This window comes from Podarcis vaucheri, assembly GCF_965113315.1.
Source record: "Podarcis vaucheri genome assembly, chromosome: 14".
In the NCBI taxonomy this organism is placed as follows: Eukaryota; Metazoa; Chordata; class Lepidosauria; order Squamata; family Lacertidae; genus Podarcis; species Podarcis vaucheri.
Window position 1 is genome coordinate 43342037 of NC_138752.1, and position 22425 is coordinate 43364461.

At 42.6% G+C, this 22425-nt stretch overlaps 1 long non-coding RNA gene across 1 annotated transcript; it reads right to left on the reverse strand.

The window, feature by feature from the left end:
• Nucleotides 1–844: 844 nt before the first annotated feature.
• LOC309519179 lies at nt 845–5688 on the reverse strand. Its single transcript, XR_014213727.1, has 2 exons — nt 5041–5688; nt 845–2327 (listed from the first exon to the last, which is right to left on the reverse strand). It is a non-coding gene; the product is annotated as an uncharacterized lncRNA (long non-coding RNA).
• Nucleotides 5689–22425: the final 16737 nt, after the last annotated feature.

The following is a 22425-nucleotide window of genomic DNA, read 5'->3' on the forward strand; positions in this document are numbered from 1 at the left end:
TTTAAAACTTTTTTTTCTTTTTTGGATTAGCCAGTTATTTTAATGTTTCCTTTGTACAATTTTTATGCTTCATAATTGTACACCACCTAGATATTTTGCGAAATGGCAGTATAGAAATCAGTTTATACATAAATAAAACAAAATCTTATACTCAAATGCTACTCCCCTTTGTGGAAAGAACACTGTTAGATTTCTCTCCTTTTAACTAGAAGCCCCCTTCGATTTTATAGCCGACTGTAAGTAACATTTATGAATTGTCCTCAGCCTCCTTTAACTTCTCCAGATCTATGCAAGCCACTAGATGCCCTTCCATAACAATATTTTCTGGTGTCTGGATCAATATTTCTCAGCGATCGAGTGCTTTTGCTATGAAAAGGCTTTTAGTACGGTTATAAGGCAGTCAATAATCATGGCTGACCTTTCAAAACTCACTGTCACCCTTTTATTCTATATCCACCTGGAAAAAAGGAGGAGGGAGGAGAAAAGAAAGGCATTCTATAGTATAATCACTATAAAGTGTTGTTTTTTTAGGGCTGGATCAGTGAACTGGTGGCCCTCCAAAACAAATCCAGTGGCATGCCATACTTATTTTGATTTTATTTGCTACATTTATTTCATACTAGCAGCCTTGTACCTGGAATTGTATCTGGGAACTCTAAGAAACAAAAAAAAAAAATCCAGACAGATTTGAAAGGTTCATTCCACCATCTTGACTCAAAATGGCACCCAATTGTATCCAAGCATGGATGAAAACTTGCTCCTTGATCTCAGGAACCAACATTTAGAATTTGGTTATGATATCTTAAGAGGTGCCCAAATACAGAGGAAACAAACAACATTCCAAAACTTGTTATAGATTTTAATCCGTTTCTTTGCCAGACTGCAACACAAATATTTTCAGGGTGGCCTGCAAATAAAACAGACATACAAAGGAAAACCAATACAAAATGAAATCGAAAGAGACAACAGAGAGCAGGATAAAATTGTATAATCAAATATTGAGTTTGCATACTGCCTTTCAATATTACATTTTTAATTCCCCCCCCCTTCCTGCAAGGACTTTTTAAGGGTGATTTAAGATTATAAGTATTTCAGCCTCACTTGGATGGGCTATCCCCATTAAAGTTAAAGAGATGGGGCACGGCTGGGTCTCTGAAGTATCATCTGAACTAGCCTAGAAGTACAGACCAATCAAAAAGTACTGATTACATTTCAATGGAGCTTGCTCTGAATTACTCCATGACAGGAACTGCTGGTTATTACTCCATGTGGTGGGCTGCATAACCACAGCTTCTGAATGAAAAACTTTCCAAATCTAGACCTGCTACTCCATGGCAGTGTTTATCTCAACAATTTTGTCTCTGGCCTTACTCCTTAGCCCTAACTTCTGGTTTCCTCTCTCATCCTCATTGTGCTTTGGTCTTGACTCTCTGTATATCATCAGTTCATGGAATATCTTGGAGTGGGGCAAACCAGAAGTGGAGCTGAAATGAGGGTAACTTGGAGATGCCTATGAGAGCTCGGTAAAGAGTTGTTATTCCAGCAAAGGCCCAAGAGAGACTGAATTCCTCTTCCTTCCTAGAAATCTGCAGGATCTCAAATCTGCAGGATCTTTTCCTTCTTCTCAAGTAGCTCTCTCACAGCGAAGCCCTATGGCTGCCAGGTGAAGACTTCCTTGCCATCTCTGGGCACCTTTTTAGAGATCCTGACGCTGTTTCAGCTACCTGAAGGCTCTAGGTGAAGGTTGAAAGTCTGAGGTTGAGGCACAGATCCAGTGCAGTGGGTGGGGATTATTGGGGTGCCAAGCAAGATGTTTTTAGAGCTGGGTAACTCTGGCTGCTCTACTGCAACAGTGGGCCTTTCAGAGTCCCAGTCTTCTTAGGATAGGGTCCCTCCCGCAAGGAAAGGTCAGGCTAAACCTAACACTTCTGAATCCCAGTCTACTCCAAACTATTGTCCATATCCCAGGCCTGAGTCACCATTCCAAATGGCCTGTGCTCAAATTTTCAGAGCTTACTGAACCTCTTAGACATCTTCAAATCTCTTGGCAGTGAATAATGGATGAGAAATAGAAGTAACGAGTAGGCAGGAAGTCAGCTATATAGGAAAAAGTCATCTTTATGTTAAATGTATCGTGAGCACTATTTAATGTATTGGTGTTGTTTTTTCTTAGTTGTTAGGAGGTGATTGATATTTGTTTATCTTCATATTTCTTTTTTGTATGTGATGTAGTAAAATGAAATAAAAATATATGTTTTAAAAAAATCTCTTACAACCCCCTGGACGTTTCTTCTATGGCGTCCTCCTCCATTAGCTCAAGAAGTTTCCTTGCAATTAAAAGGGGAAATAAAAATAATTACCAAAGGCATGGTTAAGGCTTTGACATTTTTCTACATAGCACATCAAAGTTTTCGCAGTTAATTGTTGCCTCATTTATTAGACTAATGAGGAAAGATAGACCCAGGTATGAATTTCAGCTGGCCCCCATAGTATCATCATCCAACATGTACCCATGCAGTGATTCATCAATCAACCATTTCATTATTCTAACATGACAGTTTCCCCCCCATCCCTTCCCACTCAACGACACATAAAAGCTTTCCCTAGCTGCTATTAATTGTGCGACCCATTGTTCGGGTTCCTGGTAATGTAACCCTTGGAGGATTTGAAGCCATGTGATATGACCAGAACATAAATTTTTATTGCTAGTGCTTTAATGTTCTTGAAGTGACATTATTGTGAAAGAAGCATATTTCTGTAGTCTGTTCCTAGCATGTGCACCATACTAGCAGGACTGGAGGACAACCCTCCTTGAATGGTATTATTTTATCTTTTTTGACATCTTATGCTCTTTACATTTCTCACCCTCCCCCATTGTCCTTTCTCTTCTCCTGAACATCCTGGGAATTCTAGTCCTAAAGGCCAGGTTACAGAAATTCTAAAAAGACAAAGTTCACATCACAAAGAAGGAAATAAATTTCAGCTGGTAGGACAGAACACATGTCTTCATCCAAAATTTGCATTATCTAGCCTCTTTCAGACAGTGAATGCAGGGAGGAAGACCACATTTACAGTTCCTGACCTTGCCATTATATATTATATTGACCCCACTTCCAACCTTTGCACGTACCACCAAGAGTCTGAAAAGAAACCTGTATACATGGACAGCTACAGAAGGATCTGCCACTTTTGTTTCTCTCTGTTCCTCATTTTATTTCAGTTTCAATTCTGTACATTTTGCAGCAATTTGCATTTTTTTAAAAAAATATATCCTGATGACAACTCATTGGCAGTTGAGTATGAATTTCTCCTAGTATGATTGTTTTTATATACAGCCTTGACTAATGCACACATTTTTGCAAGCAATTTCCACTGACATAATGCATCCTTGTACGTTATATTCATTGACATATTCATTTTTATGCATAGTTTCCCCCGAGATAAGAATTTTTACAAACATTGTTTGATTGAAGAACTGCATCGCAACATTTGGGTAAGTGTGAATTTCAAAGGATAGCTGCATTTGAGCTCACATACTGTTTCAGGAAGTGAAAATTTGGTAGATTTGGCTTTAGATGCATACTGAATCAGATTTCTCCCCTATCTGTGCAGGGTTTAAAATCAGAGGGCGCACTTAAGGTTGGATGGTCATCTGTCAGGGATTCATTAGACTCATAATACAAGGACAATTCCAGGACAATAAGCCACAATTTCGAAAATAATAATAAAATGATTCAGGTGTCCAGGGAATTATCATCGGTCAGTGTTGCCTGTGATGCCTTAAATCCCTCTGTCTGGTGAGTACGATTGTTCGTTCAACATTGGATATATGATGAGAGAGAATACTGCAAAACTTCAGCTGTTATGCTATTGCAGTTGGCAAGCTTTCCCTTGCTTTCTATTTCTATTCGCTTAACTTGCAATTATGTTTGATACATGTAAATAATTGTGGTTAAAAAAATCTCCTCACCATGGCAATGATTACACTGGAGACATGGCCTATGTTTACACACTCTCCCCCAGCACAACCTTTTACACCACCATACAGTATAAAACATCAACTATTCCTTACTCTCACAGGTCACAAAAGCAGCAAATGTTGTATTTCCAGAATACCTTTATTTTTTTGTTTCATTTTAATATTTTTATTATCATTTTACAGCTGTGTTGTGTAATAAAAGGCAGCAAAACCAAAGAACTACAATTCCCCACTCTGGAGACATCTTTACCCTTGTGTTAATAATCATTCCCACACAATAATATCAGACGTTTCTATAAACTGAAGTGTGTGTGTGTGTGTGTGTGTGTGTAAAAAGTCAGTTATCATGAAATCCATATATTTGTATAAATCTTAGGGACTGGTTTTCCACATTCTGGTGTATTTGCAAAGAAAATAGAATTCCACCACTCTCCAGCAAAAGTCTCCTTATGTTTTCTTCCCCTTGCTGGTTGTAACTTGTATGTCAAGTTGAATTTGAAGATGAACTGGGAATCGTTCAAAATTCTGCTAATTCTCATTTAGTTCACCCAGCAATTATTGGAACTAATTTCAGAAGGAGATTTTTGAACTGATTCTGTGAGCTGTGTTATACCAAGCTATTCATTCCAAGCAATGAGACTCCTATGAATGGAAGTCCCTGTTTTCAAACTTCTTTGCCAACTAGAGACTGTCAGGGCTGCTGAGGGCACAACCAGCTTAGCCCCAGGCTTTCTGTCACAATCCTCCTTCCGATTCCGTTGTTTATTTTTCTCATAATGAGGACCATTGTCCCAATTGGCCTCTCTACCTCTTGAGCCCCCAGGCTTTGTTTATGCCCTTACCAAAACTTCTGTCCTGAGGGAAGGATGATGTTTTGATAAGGACTGAATCACGTTACACATAGGTCTTAAGATGAGACAATAAAAACAGCAACAGGCTTTAAAAGAATACAGATAAACACCCATGACAGAAACATAAAAAACAGAACTCAGCTAGCCAGAAAAGCTTGTGGAACCAAAAATGTCTGCCATTGTTTCTGCAAAGGATCAAATAGTGGGTACCTCTTGTATCTCACCAAGGATGCTGGTTCACAAACTGCAGGAAGCCAAACTGAAACTCCTGCTCTGAGTTGCTGTGGAGCAGCCTTCCGAAATCTTTGTGTCTTCAAGGAGAGACTCTCCTCAGTTGCAGACCTACATTTCTGGGGCCCTGGAGCTTGAATTGTTATGGAGGACCCTTCACAACCAGCAACAAGTTTTGGATGAACACTGTTATTTTCGTCAATGGGCTTTTTCTACATCAGATCACCACATTTTTTAAAAAAACCAAAAACTATTACATCTCAGATTTTGAATAAATTGCTGTTTTGGATTATCTCACATGTCAAAGTCCACGGAGTGAATAAAAGAGTCCTATACCTTATAGTTTTCAAATTATGGGGGGAAGAAAATTAGGGAAATGTTATATAAATGCACAATGCCACATGGGGAAAGCTGCATATACCTGAATTGCAAGGGATTGGACAAGATCAGGGTTTCCCAAACTTGGGTCTTCAGCTGCTTTTGGACTATGGCTCTCACCATCCCTAGTTAGCAGGACCAGTGGTCAGGGATGATGGGAATTCTAGTACAACAACAGATGGAGACCCAAGTTTGGGAAACCCTGGACTAGATGATCCTCAGGGTCCTCTCCAACTGTGATTCTATGAGATGAAATTGAGTCTACTAGACCCATTGAGTCTACTAGACCCATTGAGTCTACTAGACCCATTGAGTCTACTAGACCCATTGAGTCTACTAGACCCATTGAGTCTACTAGACCCTAGGCACCTGGGGCCCCTCTGAGATTAGGGCCCCTGAAGCTTAAGATTCATTGTTCTCATAGTAGTCCCTGGTGCTCCTACAGAATGCAGTGCCTGAATGAGTTATAACCTCCAACATTTCTATTCAAAAATCCAATGTCCTATTCAATGATGATGATGATGATGATGATAACAATAATAATACCCCACCCATCTGACTGGGTCACCCCAGCCACTCTGGGCAGCTTCCAACATACATATAAAACATAATAAAACATTGGACATTTAAAAACTTTTCTATACAGCGCTGCCTTCACGTGTCTTCTAAAGGTTGTTTAGTTACTTATCTCCTTGGCTTGGTGGTCGCATAACTCCATACCTTCCAATATTTCTCTGATGAAAATTGGGGCATCCTAAGGAAAATGGGACATTCCAGGATCAAATCAGAAACTGGGGCAGCTTTTGTAAATCTGGGACTGTCCCTGAAAAATAGGGACACTTGGAGGGTCTGCTGAATATGTAAGGGGTAAGGGTAGTCTTTCTTAGGTCACCTGCCCCTGAGCTGTTTGAGGCCTTAGATGTTAAAGAAGTTCCCTCAGACGCAGACTCCTAATTTCCCTCACACATGAGGGCTGGAATAATCACACATGCGGCAGCGTAGCACGATTATAAATAGCAGGACTGCCTCTTCTGCTGCAGATAATGAAATAAAAACAATGCCGGCAAGTAAATGTACAACTTGTTATCCAATCCTCTTGGGAGGGTTTTGGAGCAGCCGTGTTCCATTCCGCAGCTGTTCCTCTCTCACACACATACACACACACACAACCAAAAGAAAAGGCATGTGCTCCAAATCATAATAATAGCTGAAAAAAGCTGCGGAATGTGCTAGAATGGTACATTTCCCTTTCCAAAATGTCATGAAAATTGAATAATTATATTTTCCCATTTGCAACCTGTCTCTCCTCTGAAATGTCTGCTTCTATCCTGTTATACATTTTACCATATGCAATAATACTAATAATACAATTCTGACTGTACCTCTCATTGTATATTCTGACTTCCTAGAATGAGAATTTGGTTAGTAGGATTAAGAGAGCTGAGGGACTCGGGCTGCACTCCTACATATATGGAGGGTGAAGCTACACATTCCATTATTTCCCATTATATCCCCTATTCCTGGAGGTCTTTCTTTGATCAGGTAGAATAACTGTAGTTTTTAGGCTGAGCAGCAAGCAGGATGCGAGATCAGGTGAGGAAGAAGGGGCTGTCAAAAACTTTCATTCCAAGAGCATGCAACAATTGGTGTGGTCCTCAAATTCACCCATCTCATGTCCAGATCAGCACACTTCCAAGTTTCCTAATGTGAAAGTCAGTACCTCATTAAGCAGGAACTAACTTTCCCTCAGTACAATAGGCCTCATTTGCTTCAGACAAAGTTCCTGCATTAGCTATTTACCCTAATACACAAATACACTATTTCTGTCTCATAAATAGTGTGGCTATTGTGATAATCGAAGAGGCATGTTATTGCTCCATTCTTCCATTGAAAAGAAGAGCTTAGCCTAAACACACATTGGCATTTGGGGCATTTTAATGAGAAATTCATGCAGGGAATGTTATGACTTTTTAAAAAAATCGTACTTGTATTATTTCAATTTCTTTCCACTGTTGGATAAATCTATGCCAATGACACAAATCCCAATTACTGTTACAGCCACTTCCTTGTCATATGCATATGTATGTGTGTCCATCTGTTCTGCAATCCGTATCAACAAGCACTTTATGAGGATGGTTTTTGTTCCGACCCAAATATTCAGCAACTGGAGAGGGGCAAATCTTTCCGTTTCAGTTTCTCTCAGTTCATTTTTCCACTCTTGAGTTCAATTATTCACATTTCTACATCAGTTTGCATTCCTTAAAGAAGTCCTCAAGAAATTAATGAGTATTTAAATGTGACTCTCTCCTAATAGATACATTTTTGCTAATATCCACACATTGCCTAATATCCACATCTGGTTTAATATACATATTTTGGCCTGTTTGCACCGAATGCAATGCACTTTCATATTTTATTTTCAGCAATGTATGCATTTTTGCATGCGTTGCTCAGCTAGGGAACTGCACTGCAGAAATGTTTATATCAATTTTATGAAGAGTTTTTTACATATGATACAATAAAAACCCAGCTAGTCAATACAGAAACAGAAGAACAATAAAGGAAAGAGGAAAACAATAGAGAAATGGAAAAAGAAGAAGTGAGGTAAAATAATATAATAAAGTACAAAGTTGTGTTTATATAGCCCTCCCTTCTATCTTAATTTCCGATCCACATACAGAGAAGTGAATCCTCCCAGCTCTCACCTGGGAGAGCATCCCTCTCCTTTAGTCATACACCCTGAGAAAAGCCACTCTGACCTGCCTCTCACACAGGTCCCTTCTTATTTTCATTACCTATCTGTATGTATCTTAATTTATCCTGAATTTAAGCCTTCAGAGATCAAAACACACATATGAATAATATTAACAGAGAAATATTAGTAGAGAGGAGAACTGCACTGCAAAATTCAGAGAAGTACAAATGGCAGAGGAGGGCTGTGTCTCTGTTTGCATATTGTTTTGGGAAGCAGGTTAGATAGATTCACCTTTAAATGCAAAACGATCAAATTTCTCCTCTCTGTCAGCAGTCCAACCAATGGAGACTTGGTAGCTCAATTCAGTTGTGCTTGCATCCATCCTCCATCCAATCCACAGCAAGGAATTCAAGAAGGGAGAGTTGCAATATCCAACTTTCCAGCTACTTTGCATTCCTACAGATGTGAGTCAAGCTTCCCATTCCTTGGCATGGGTTGGGTTCCCCCACCCAACCCCCTCCTGGCCAAGTTATTGGTGAGTGGGGGAGGGCGCAGCTGGAATTTTGAAGATAGCAAATGGACTTATTTTCATTCAAGCTTTGAGAAATGTGTGTTTGTGTCTCTGTGTGCAAAATATACAGGAGTTTAGTAGGCAATGCATACATGCAGAAACCTGCAAACATGGAAAATGAAGGCCGGTCAATGGCCCTGATCCAGGAAAGCATTAACGTTTGCACTTAAACCTACCTTAGAATGAAGGCTGCACATATGTTTAGCGTTAAATATGTGTTCTGTTAATTCTTTTTTCCCCAGGACAGCAGAGAGGCTGGAGCCAGGCTTCTGATTATGGGCAGGTGCTATAGGCAAGTAGCCTTGCCAAGATATCTCGTTCTCAACTGGAAACTTTCCATACGATTCCAAGCTGAGACCTCATTTGGAACAAAGGCAGGCAAAGGCATCCACATTTGCATCTTGTGCCTACGTCTCTCTCTCTCTGTGTCTTTGTGTGTGTGCTGTGTGTGTGTGTGTGAATCGCCAGCCAAAATCAAGCCAACAATTTACTCGTGTGACCCGATGTAGTTCCCGGGGAGAGATCGGCTCGCTGGTCTTGGCCCTCCCTTTTCTCTTACACACATGCCAGAGCGTTCCTAATGAGGCATTAATGAGATGTTAATTGCTTATGCAAATTTCAGAAGCATAGACAATGAAGGTTGTTGTACCAGGAGTTTAAGGGCCGTATCATTGCTCCGAATGTTCACAGAACTCCCATTACCATTAATTGGAATTACTTGCACATCACTAGAAGCGAGCGGCATGGTGCGTGATATCTCAGAGCTCTGAGGTACACACACCCAGCATAGCAGGTTAATGGCAGCATTTCTACCTGGGCCCTCGCCTCCTAATATACACCTGCATGATGGGATGGCAGTGAAGCCGCCAAGTAAGTTATCTGGCATTAAAACTCTCTCTTGCCAGAAGGAGATGGGAGGGAAGCACAAATGAAGCTATCTGAGGGGGCTTCCACATGTTTTCAGGCAGCTTGTCAGGATCTTGGGAAGCTCCTGGATCATTCCACTATTGTTTTAGCTAACTGTTGTATTTTTCCTCAAACAGGACCTCCAAAGTCACCTGAAAATGTCACATATTGGGTGAAATTCAGTGCTAACTCTCGGAGTCAGCATCCTCTGTAGCCACATTGGCACCATAAGGGTAAAGGTAAAGGACCCCTGACAGTTAAGTCCAGTCGCAGACGACTTTAGGGTTGCGGCGCTCACCTCACTTTACAGATCAAGGGAGCTGGCGTTTGTCCACAGACAGTTTTTCCGGGTCATGTGGCCAGCAGGACTAAGCCACTTCTGGCGCAACAGAACACCGAAATCAGAGCAGCGGATGGAAACATCATTTACCTTCCCGCCAGAGCGGTACCTATTTATCTACTTGCACTTTGATGTGCTTTCGAACTGCTAGGTTGGCAGCAGCTGGGACCAAGCAACCGGAGCTCACCCCGTTGCGGGGATTCGAACTGCCAACCTTCTGACTGGCAAGCCCAAGAGGCTCAGTGGTTTAGACCACAGCGCCACCCGCGTCCCACACACACATTGACACCATACGTACTGTAAATAGTGCCACTGTAAATAATTGTGGCTTTCTCCAAAGAATCCTGGGGACTGTCGTTTGTTGAGGGTGCTGAGAGTTGTGAGGAGGGTCCATATTCCACTCTCAGAGAAACCATTCCCAGAATTCCCTGGAAAGAGGGGCTGACTGTCAAACTGTTTATGAGAACCATAGCTCTGTGAGGGGAATAGGTACCTCCTAACAACAGCACCCTCAGCAAACTGCAGCTCCCTGACTTCCTTGAGGGAAAACATGGCTGTTGAAAGTGGTATCTTTGCTTTCAACCTATGGTGTGAATGTGCGCCTATTTCTCCCCATATCACACACTGTCTTTTGTTTGTTTGTTTCTGCAATAAAGTGTTAATAGGATTTCTTTTCTTTCTGAATTCCATCTGCCTGACATGGGCCTGTCACCTTCAGCACAGCTGGGACAGCTTGATGACGAGGAGTGGCGGCGGTGGCAGTAGCAGCAGCAGCAGGCACAGGCATTGGCTTCTAGACACAGTAGGCAGTACCTGGATGGTGGTTGTGGTAAGTGGGGCGGCAGCAGCAGCCACAGCACCAGCAACAAAGGCAACAGCTGTGGTCTGGGGCAGCAGGGAAATGCCCATTTGCGCCAGGGGCTGCGCTGTAGGAACAGGGGCAGCTGCAGCTGCAGCTGGAGCGGGGCTCTTGGGGGGGGGGGGTTGACAGGCACTGAGGGCACAGGATTGGCAGCTGGCAAGGTGGCAGCTGGGATGTCATACTTGCAACAGATAAGTGTCAGCTGTTGGGACAGAGCTCCAGCTCACTTCCAGGGAATTGGTGTTGGCACGAACCAGCTGCACCCGTGAAAGCGATGGAGGTTTCTCTGTCTCAAGGTACCATAGATCCTCGCAGCAAACCTGGCTATTCCAAGCTTTGCGGTACCCAGCGTGGCCACTCCAGATGTACAAGCGGGTATTGAAAGCCACAGCACAGTGCCCAGCTCTGGCCAGTGGAATATTGTGCTAGACATGGATTTCTGAACAACTCACCCAGTTTCAATCCCACTGCTATTGCTAGTGACATCTTTCTGAAGGAGAGACTAAGGACCTATGAGGATTTTCTCCTGCATCCTAAGCTGCAGCTTATATGTGCTGGAGAATGCATCACTTACAGTGGCGTAGCGTGGGGGGTGCAGGGGGGGGCCGGCCGCACCGGGCGCAACATCTGGGGGTTAGGGTTAGGGGGCGCAAATCCACGGGTTAGGGGGCGCAAATTACTTGCCTTGCCCCGGGTGCTGACAACTCATGCTACGCCACTGATCACTTATCACATATGCAAATTTCCAACCCTGATTTTCTTGATCTGGAAGACTTATTTACCTTTTGCTGGGAGAGTGACTCCACATCACAAATAGGAACAGCAGTAAAGCAAAGGCTCTGTCAATGCACACTAAAAGGTCATTGCAACAGCATCAGCCAGCCAGCCTTTTCCCTGTACCCTTCCTCCCTCTGCATTTTTGGAAAATTCCTAGCTCACAGCAGCAAGCTGAGACACGCAGTGGAATTCAAATATGCTCACCATTTGCTCGTAATAATCATGTTTCCAGCAGTCTGAACCTGTATGCCTGCTTTTGCCCCTGTAGCATGATCAGTGTTTTGCAGGGCAGCAGCTAAAGCTTTTTCTTTTTCTTTTTCAAAAACAGCAGCAGCAGCTGATCTGCAGAATCACATGGTGCAGCTTTGCCTGGACTGGCCAAGACTGGGGCGGGGAGCCAGTGGCTCTCCACCTCTTGTTGCCCCAACCAGCATAGCCAACCATCAGGGATGATCGGAGTTGTAGTCCAGAAATGCCTTGGGGGGGCACTCGGGTTCCCCCATCTCTGTGCTAAGAGGAAGGCAGAGGAAGGCAGTCACACAGAGGTCAGCAAACTTTTTCAGCAGGGGGCCGGTCCACTGTCCCTCCGACCTTGTGGGGAGCCAGACTATATTTTGGAGGGGGGGAAATGAACAAATTCCTATGCCCCACAAATAACCCAGAGATGCATTTTAAATAAAAGCACACATTCTACTCATGTAAAAACACGCCAATTCCCAGACCGTCCTCAGACCAGATTTAGAAAGCGATTGGGCTGGATCCGGCCCCCAGGCCTTAGGTTGCCTACCCATGGCTTAGTGGTATGAGAAAAATACCATCAGGTTCAATCCTCAGAACAGTGACATAGCATGGGTTGCCAGTGCCCGGAGCCATTCAGAGGGAGAGAAGGAAGTAGACGGACAGAGCTTGCATGCATATTCAGCTGCCTAACATTTGCATCACCCAGAGATTGCAGCCACAGAGATAAGAAAAGAAGAGCTGGGGAGGTCACTTCCTGATTCACATAGAGAAGCTTTTTTCAATGGAGCCAAGTGACAGAAGTGCACAGCTGCATTGAGGCAGCGCCGGGTGTTGAAATTTTGCACCCCTAACAATTTTGCCCCGAGGGCAACCGCCCCTGTGCCCCACCCTCCGTGCTACACCACTGCCCCGGAAACACCAGATATGGCTGAGATCAACCTGTGCCTAAAACCCATGAAAGCAGCTGGCGGTCAGTGCAGACAATATCGAATTAGATAGGCCAGTGGTATAAATAAGGCAGGTTCCTTTGAGCAGAGAGTCAGGGGCTGCTGGTTTAACTGTGCGATCCTGTAACTACAATTGGTTTTAATTGTCGGTAATTTCTGAATTGTAAATTGTTCAGACCCACCTTGGGACCTGCTGGTGAATACTATTACTTTACTCCTACAAAAAAGTGACAATAATAGCTAGTTGGAAGTAAGTCTCATTGTTGTCAAGGAGCTTTACTCCAGATAATGGGGGCTAGTGGGGGTGGCAAACTCTGGGCTATTATATTGGCTACTAACTACATCATCCTGACCACCACCACCACTTGACTTGCTTCTTAAAATGTCAATGTATGGGGCTGCATGTAAAAATGAGATTTTCAGTGGTTGCTGAATGCTGTGCCCTATCCACCCCCCACAGGGGCTGTTCCCCGGCAACAGACTCAGGACACTGATATCCAATCTGCACCTCTGATACCCAGCCCCTTGCAGGACTTGATGCTGAGAAGCTATTTCATTCATTTAGCAATAGATTCAATGCTATTTGTCTAGGAGGAGAGCAATTTCCATCCCCCCAAAACAGCTTCAAAACAGTTTACCTGGTATGGTGCTTTCCTTTCCTACTGAAAAGTTATGGATTCATCTTCTATTAGCGGGTTCTGAGAACACAGAGAGCCATACGATACAGCCATTAACTGTTATTTGCCTAATAACGATACCTGACGTTAAGAGGTTTGCTTCCTGGAAGTGCATCCAAAGCAGACGGAGACTGAAATGTAGCATAAATGTTTTGTCTTTCTTTTCCTTTTCCTTAAAAAGAAACAGTTTCAGTTGGGAGTAGGGATGGAAGAAGGCATCGTTTTCTGTTATTTCCTGTATTTACTGCGTGCAACACTGCCTTTAAAGGTGATAGACTCATCTTTCTTGGGTGTTTCAGGTGGAGTCTGGACAGAAAGGATCAAATACATAAAATCAAAATACAAACAACAACCCAATAAAAAAAAACCTTGAAAAGAGCCAGCATTTAAAAAAGGATATAGGATGTAGATCAGGTCTGATGATGAAATTAAGAGGAAGAGATGATAATGAATTTAAGGAAGAATGGAAGATGTTCGTTGCATTTACACAGAAAGCAATGTACCTAGGTACATTAGCAGGGGTTTAAGATTACTTGTAATTTCATTAGGAATGGATAATAGGTGATTTAAATATGTTATAAATTTAGCAATGGATATGCAGTATCTTGATAAATAATAGAACCAAGGAAGGAATTAGAGGGAAGTTAATTTGTTTTGTTTTTGCATTGTTGTTGTTTTATTTTTGCTATTTTTTGGAAAATCAATAAAATGTTATTTTAAGAAAAGGATGTAGATCAGGTCAGGGAAAGGCCTGGTTAAAAAGGAACATTTCTGCCTGGTGCCTAAAGGTGTATAGTGAAGGCGTCAGGTGAACTTTCCTGGGGAGAGCATTTCACAGACGGGGAGCCACTGCAGAAAAGGCCCTGTTCTCATGTTGCCACTGATCTACTCTGAATCATCTTGTTTGGCCCTGGGGTATGTTTCAATTTTTCCCTATTTACCAGGGAGAGTCACTCTCTATTTTATACAAGCTGTTCCTGGGAAATCACTAGACAGGATGATTGTTTTCCATTCTGCCCTGAATTGGTCGCATGCAGAATTGTTTCTGTTCTTCTGAAGTTTGTCTTCTGACAAAAAAACTCATTATTAAGTCTTGCTGTCCTGGGTGGCAAAATTATGGAACGTACATATTTAATTTTTTTATATAATATTTTATTAAGTTTTATCAATAGAAAAATTCAGAAAAATACAAAAACAGAAAAATACAAAATTACAAAATACAAAAATACAAACATTAAACACAAAAAAGAAAAAGAAAAAACACATATAAAAGAAAACAAAACTCCCTCTTTTTTTGATTTCTCATCTTTAGTTAACTTATTTTCCTGACTTCCTCACGCCTCCCTTTTTTGTATCCCTTTTAAAAATTGGTTCAGCAAATTCATGGAACTTACATATTTAAATACATGTCACCAAGTATTCCATCCCATTCATTTCAGTAAGAAGGAAACACAATGCAAATGGGGATTCGGAGGTAGGAAAGGTAATCAATTATGTTCAGGGGTGTCAACTTGAATAAAATATTGTTGGGGCAGGTGAGCCCCACCCCACATAATCGGTCCCAAGATACTGGTGCCTGTGATGTGAGGGATGTACATTTTAAACAACCTATGCAGTAAAAAGAATATCCTTGCAATGCAGAATTGATTCTCCTTCACACATACACACACCCTTCCCTGTTATAATGACAGGCCTTTTAACAAGCAAAGATAAGGTTGTGTCATGATTTTTCTACGACCCCAAATTCCTTTCTCCTGTACAAGATCCAGTCTCTGCTTTCACAGCCCTTCGCTGCGTGTATTACAAGGCTCGGGAATCTGATTGCGTTTGTTTGAGTACAGCTAAGCAGTCTGTTAATGCTGGCTCTGACCTTTTGCATGCCAAATACTTGCCTTTGCTAATTTCGGCGTCATTAGCAGCACATAGGTTTTGAGAATCTTCTTATGCCAAAAAGGCAGGGATGGTTATCTGCTATGCTTACTTAATGAGCCATAAAATGAACCGGTAGAGGATGGATTCCACATGCTATCAATCCGCTAGTTAAGGAAGGGCCAAGATTGCAGAAATGGGACAATAAATCCTATCACCTCGACAGCAGCTCTTAAGTATTGACTTGACTAATCACGATTGATTAAAAATCCTCTCCCATTCCACCCCTTCTTCTTTGCAAAGTTTCAATAGCAATTAGAGTGCCTTCCATCATTCCAAGGTGCATCAGCACTATTGATCATGCCATATATTAATCATAGTAAAAAGCTTGAGGGTGTTAGCCACAACCCATCAGGGGGGGATGGCATGACTCCTGTTGATTTCGATGGGCTCTGGATTGCATCCTTAGTTCAAAGGGGATAAATTACAACACTAATGAATAGGCCCTTTGGTGATTCACAAATCAAGTCAGTGTGCGTAGACCACTGCATTATCCATATCAGCGGCCATATCAACAAACTGTATGGAAACAATGTTGGGATAATGGAGATTTCTGTTATATGATACGATGATGAATGGGCTTGTTGGTTTACTCATTTTATGGCCATCTCAAATGCCAATAGTGTAAGATTCTATGTCTCAAGCTCAACCACCCTTTGCTCCTGAAAAATATAATGCAGGAAACTCTTGGAAAACTAGTGAAGAAATGAGCTGGGAGGCAAGGTCTCTGCGTTCCATCTCAGTACTTTGGTGCTTGCACAAAAAAAGAATCCAGGAGTTTTAGGAGATCAGAAGTTAAACACAAGTCAGCAGTGTGATGTGGCAGCTAAAGATGCAAATGCAGTTTTACATTGCGTAAGAATAGTGTCAGATCACATGAAGTAATAAAAACACCAGTCTGTTCTCCTTTGGGCATATGTTACATAAACTAATGTGGAACAACCATTACCATGTGTTAGTCAACTAAGCATCCCTTTTTGCCCCTTTATCCTGAACTGGTGTACCAACGGAGGCAAAAATATCATCAAAAGTAGAACCAAAAAGTTCTTTTTAACAAAACTTTCATCTCAAAATAGGTGGGTGAGTCTGGAAACTTTTTGAGGGGGAGAGAAGTCACTGGGCTTCTAATAACTCCAATCAGTTGGTGTCTGCTGTTTTGATTTTCCCAGAATGCCCAGTTCTCAGTCAGAGCCCCCGTAGTTTTGCCATGACCTGAAAGCCACACCCCTCATACCCCCCACAATCTGATGAACAGATTGTCAGTGATGAGGAGAAAGTAACATTTATTAGAGTCCCTGTCGTATGGGGGAGGCAGATTGTCAACAGCAACAGTGAATGAGTGGGAAATAATAATATTCACTGTGTTTAACAGCTGGAAATAGTAATATTAATTATCATAACAACAATACTTAAGTCAGAAGGCTGGCTAATATGCTCACAATGTGTGGGTGGTTAAATAACAGTAAAAACAATTCTTAGCAATAGGATTAAAAAAAATTGTGTACCACAGAACTAGGCTGCTGAGCAACATAAAGATGTTTCAGAAGAAATTAAATGGCTACAAAGTCTTTCTGAAATTAAACTGGCCTCACTTGATACTAAATTGAAAGAAGTGAAAGTAACAGCTTCAGATGCCATGGACTTGGGTTTACAACAAATGAAAAGTTTGCAGAGACTTAAAAAGGCAAATATGGATCTGCATCTTAAAATTATTATAATAATACTAATCATAATAACAACAACACAAGCGTGTGGTCAGCAGTTTTTTAAATTAAAAAACACACACCAAAGTACTGGATTGTGTGCAATGTACTCAAGACATACACACAACAAATTCCTAAAAAGACAAAGAAGACTAAACACAACTGCAAATAAACCTTGCCTAAAAACTTGATTCGAAATTGGTGGTGGTGGGAATGCTAAGACACAGACAACAAACTTTATATATACTGGTTATTTCCCATCCTTTCCCAAACACAAAAGCCACCCAACTTTGCCAAACATTTTCTAAGAATATGGAGAGCGTAGGGAAGGGTGAGCATCCTAGACCACTTCGACAGCTGTCATTAAGCAAAGTGCAGCTCTTCTCCACAAGCACTGTGACTCAGTGGCGTAGCGTGGGGGGTGCAGGGGGGGCCGGCTGCACCGGGCGCAACATCTGGGGGTTAGGGTTAGGGGGCGCAAATCCACGGGTTAGGGGGCGCAAATTACTTGCCTTGCCCCGGGTGCTGACAACCCACGCTACGCCACTGCTGTGACTGGAGAGTGTTTGGTGAGTGAGATCCTTCTAGGCCTCCTCCAGCTCCTTAGTGTTCTCCTTATATGGCGTTACAATTAATAATTTCAGAGTTTGGAGAGACTGTCTGGCTTTCTGAGGGACTGTTTTGAGCTACAGATCAGCACAAATCAGTTTGGGACAACCCCCATCCGCTCTGTAGCGATTTGTAGCTGCTTCAGCTCAATCAGATAGGTCTCAAATTGGCTCGATTCAGTTTGGGATTTAACTGAATCTGGCACACAACTCTCATTTTGAAGGACAGCTGCAGTTCAACTTGAATATTGCTTTGGGAACTGCAAGTCAGGTAGCCGTGCATTTGAATGTGAACTGAACTGGATTTCTCCACCCACATCTATTTCCAGTGCATTCTCACTATAATTGTGGACCAGGTTACAGTTCCCTTTTCAAAAGCAAAAGTAACAAGTTGTGCAGGTCTGTTGCAAAAACAATGGGGGACTGCAATGTTTTAAAGGTCATAAAGCTGTTAAGACCATGAGATATATATATATATATATATATATATATGCAGGTTTTGGTGTCTTCGGGTGTCTTCCCGTGTAAGAGTCGGGGTGTCTGTGCGACGTTTCGACGAGGTCTCACTCGTCATCTTCAGGCTGGTGCTTTCGGCTTCTTGTTACTGGAACAGAGCAGAGTCTGGTGTTTGAGTTCCTATAAATACTGTTGAGGGGTGTGGTGTATAGCCTCCAACGTTCTGGGCAGAGAGGAAGTTCCTAGATTAGTGTGCCTTTTCTTCTTTTGTTCCTTAATTACTTGAGGGATATCTTGGGTGATTTCATGAGTGATATTCTGAATATCACTGGGTGGGTCATTAAGTGTAGATTAGTTGCTAAAGCTTTCGTGTCTTGACCTCTTGAGCTTGTGAAGAGTTTTTCTGAGAAGATGGCTGTGCTGCAATTAGTTGTGCTCTGGCTTGGCTTCGTGTATAGGGGCGAGCTATGGTTTTGTGCCTTGTGCCAGCCAGATCTGTGTAGGGATTGCAGGGGGGTGCAGCATCCGGATTGTGCCTACACAGATCCGGACTGTGTAGGGATTGCAGGGGGGTGCAGCACCCTGCAATCCCTACACAGATCTGGCTGGCACAAGGCACAAAACCATAGCTCGCCCCTATACACGAAGCCAAGCCAGAGCACAACTAAATGCAGCACAGCCATCTTCTCAGAAAAACTCTTCACAAGCTCAAGAGGTCAAGACACGAGAGCTTTAGCAACTAATCTACACTTAATGACCCACCCAGTGATATTCAGAATATCACTCATGAAATCACCCAAGATATCCCTCAAGTAATTAAGGAACAAAAGAAGAAAAGGCACACTAATCTAGGAACTTCCTCTCTGCCCAGAACGTTGGAGGCTATACACCACACCCCTCAACAGTATTTATAGGAACTCAAACACCAGACTCTGCTCTGTTCCAGTAACAAGAAGCCGAAAGCACCAGCCTGAAGATGACGAGTGAGACCTCGTCGAAACGTCGCACAGACACCCCGACTCTTACACGGGAAGACACCCGAAGACACCAAAACCTGCATTCCTGTACCCGTGAAAATCTACGAAAGCATATATATATATATATATATATATATATATATATATATATATATATATATATATTAATGGTTCAAGGGAAAATCCTCCCTTGGGAAGATTTTATAGACTTACTGGAAAGGAATCTTGTAACTTTGCCTGCAAGACATATTGTTTTACCTCAGCTGCTCTTGGTCAGTGAGGATGGGGTGGGGCAGGAAGAACAGATAACCAAAATATTGAAAGTAAATTCTAAATGCTTCATTGGGTTTAACTGTGCCAACCATCTGCAGGCTTTTTCCATTTTAGTTATTCCTGTGGTGGGCAACTCCAGGCCTGAGGGCCAAAAGCTGCCCCTCCAAGGCCTCTCTATTTCATAGAATCATAGAGTTGCAAGGGACCCCAAGGGTCATCTAGCCCAACCCCCTGCAATGCCCCTCTCCTAACCACTGTTTTAAATCTATACTGTCCTCCTGTTCTTGGGAAGGTTTATTTTAGGAGAAGGGGTGGCAGCCCCCACCATTCCTCCTCAGTTCAGCCCCTGACAAGGATATTGACCAGTGGTATATAAATTAAATAAATAAGAAGAAGAAGAATCTGGAGTGTGTGCAGAGGTGGGTGACCAAGATGATAAAAGATCTGGAAACCAAACCTTAGGAAGAACGGTTGAGGAAGCTGGATATGTTTAGCCTGGATAACAGGAAACTGAGAGGAGATGTGGTAGCCAAATTCAAATGTCTAAGGGGCTGGAAGATGGAGGGAAGCTTTGGTTGCCCTTTTTACCGGCTTTCAACAACAAGCCACCAAACCTGCTTCTTCATGTGTAGCACAGCACCATCAAGCTCCCTTTACAACACGCACCACCAGTTCACAGAATCATCACCAAGTCTGCACTGAGCTTTGGTACACTGGCTCTTTTGCAGTCGGTTGTGATGGTATTTCTTTTCTATAAGAAAACTATTTTGTATGAAAATCTACACTAACAAAGGAAAGTGCCAGATGAGTTAAAGATAGTTCATCTTAACTAAATACAAAGAATATTCAGTGTCACCTCATCCGTCACCTCATCCATGCCCATCTCTCCCCCCCCCACCCAAGAATTTTGTTTTCAGAAGAAATGTTGTATAATATCTTTGGAAGAACATGAGACCCATGTGGTTAGGAAAACAATTTTCATTACCATCAATTTCATTGATTGGGAAGAGTTTGGGGAGAAATAAAGCTTTTTATGGCGTAACAAAAGGGAAGATTATGGGAGCCCATCTTGGCAACAATCATCCTGGCTCTTGGTGATAAAGGTTAACCAATTTAGCAACGGCAGCTCCCTGACAGAGCTTTCCGGAATAAGTCTTTCATTGCTTTAGGACTAAATGCTTCGCTTGGATTCGGGAAAGCAAAAAAGATTGATTTTGTCTGCCTTTTGATTAAGAGAACAGGATTTGAACATGAGAATCCAATTAGGAGATTGCAAGGCGGGTGGCAGGATGAGGGGAGGGAAGGGGCAGAAGGGAAGGGGGAGAAAGAGAGACGAAGAGGCCACGATGAATAAATCTATGGCAAACATACCCTGAGAACTTCATCTCCACCAGCTTCAATTAATTTCAAAACAGCTCTTCTTGCAATCAGATCAACCAAAAAAATATTAAAATGATAATCCCAGTTCATTTGTCCCATGTCCTCAGATTATTTGCGGACTAAGCTCTGAGCCACATGACCTTTTGGCTGTTTAAAACAAACACACACACAACACAACAAGAGCAACAACTTCCCTTGTGTTATTTCCAGTTCCTCCAGCCTATTGTGGTGCTATAAGTATTCTTAAGGAAATTGAAAAGATTAGTAGCATGACTATTGTCAGGAGGGATGCCTCAACACCTTCTACATGCACTGTGACAGGAAGATTTTGGGTAACACGTGGCAGGACAGAGTTTCAAACAGCTATAATGAAATATGACAATAAACCATGTTTATTTTTTTATTTACCTTAGGTTCCGTCTACACTATACATTCAAAGCAGTATCATACCACTTTAAACACTCATGGCTTCCCCCTCCAAAGAATCATGGGAGCAGTAATAATAATAATAATAATAATAATAATAATAATAATAATTATTATTATTATTATTATTATTATTATTATTATTATTATTATTTATTATTTATACCCCGCCCATCTGGCTGGGTTTCCCCAGCCACTCTGGGCGGCTTCCAAAAGAATATTAAAATACTGTGATACATCAAACATTAAAAGCTTCCCTAAACAGGGCTGCCTTCAGATGTCTTCTAAAAGTCTGGTAGTTGTTGTTCTCTTTGACATCTGGTGGGAGGGCGTTCCACAGGGAAGGCGCCACTACCGAGAAGGCCCTCTGCCTGGTTCCCTGTAACTTGGCTTCTTGCAGTGAGGGAACCACCAGAAGGCCCTCGGTGCTGGACCTCAGTGTCCGGGTAGAACGATGGAGGTGGAGATGCTCCTTCAGGTATACTGGACCGAGGCCGTTTAGGGCTTTAAAGGTCAGCACCAACACTTTGAATTGTGCTCGGAAATGTACTGGGAGCCAATGTATGTCTTTCAAGACTGGTGTTATATGGTCTCGGCGGCCGCTCCCAGTCACCAGTCTGGCTGCTGCATTCTGGATTAGTTGTAGTTTCCGGGTCACCTTCAAAGGTAGCCCCATGTAGAGTGCACTGCAGTAGTCCAAGCGGGAGATAACCAGAGCATGCACCACTCTGGCGAGGCAGTCCGCGGGCAGATAGGGTCTCAGCCTACGTACCACATGGAGCTGGTACACAGCTGCCCTGGACACGGATTTAACCTGTGCCTCCATGGACAGCTGTGAGTCCAAAATGACTCCCAGGCTGCGCACCTGGTCCTTCAGGGGGCACAGTTGCCCCATTCAGGACCAGGGAATCCTCCACACCTGCCCGCCTCCTGTCCCCCAGAAACAGTACTTATGTCTTGTCAGGATTCAATCTCAATCTGTTTGCCGCCATCCATCCTCCAACCGCCCCCATTAAGTAGTCCATTAAGGGTGCTGAGAGTTATCAGGATGTCCCCTATTCCCCTCCCAAAGCTGTCGCCTCTTACTTGCCTTTTCTGGCAACGAAAATGCCTGTGAATGCCAGTCGTTGGGAATCTCAAGTGGGGAGACTGCTGCTTTGTTCAGGTCCTGCTTGGGGGCTCCTCATAGGCACTGTGAGAGCAGGATGATACACGAGGG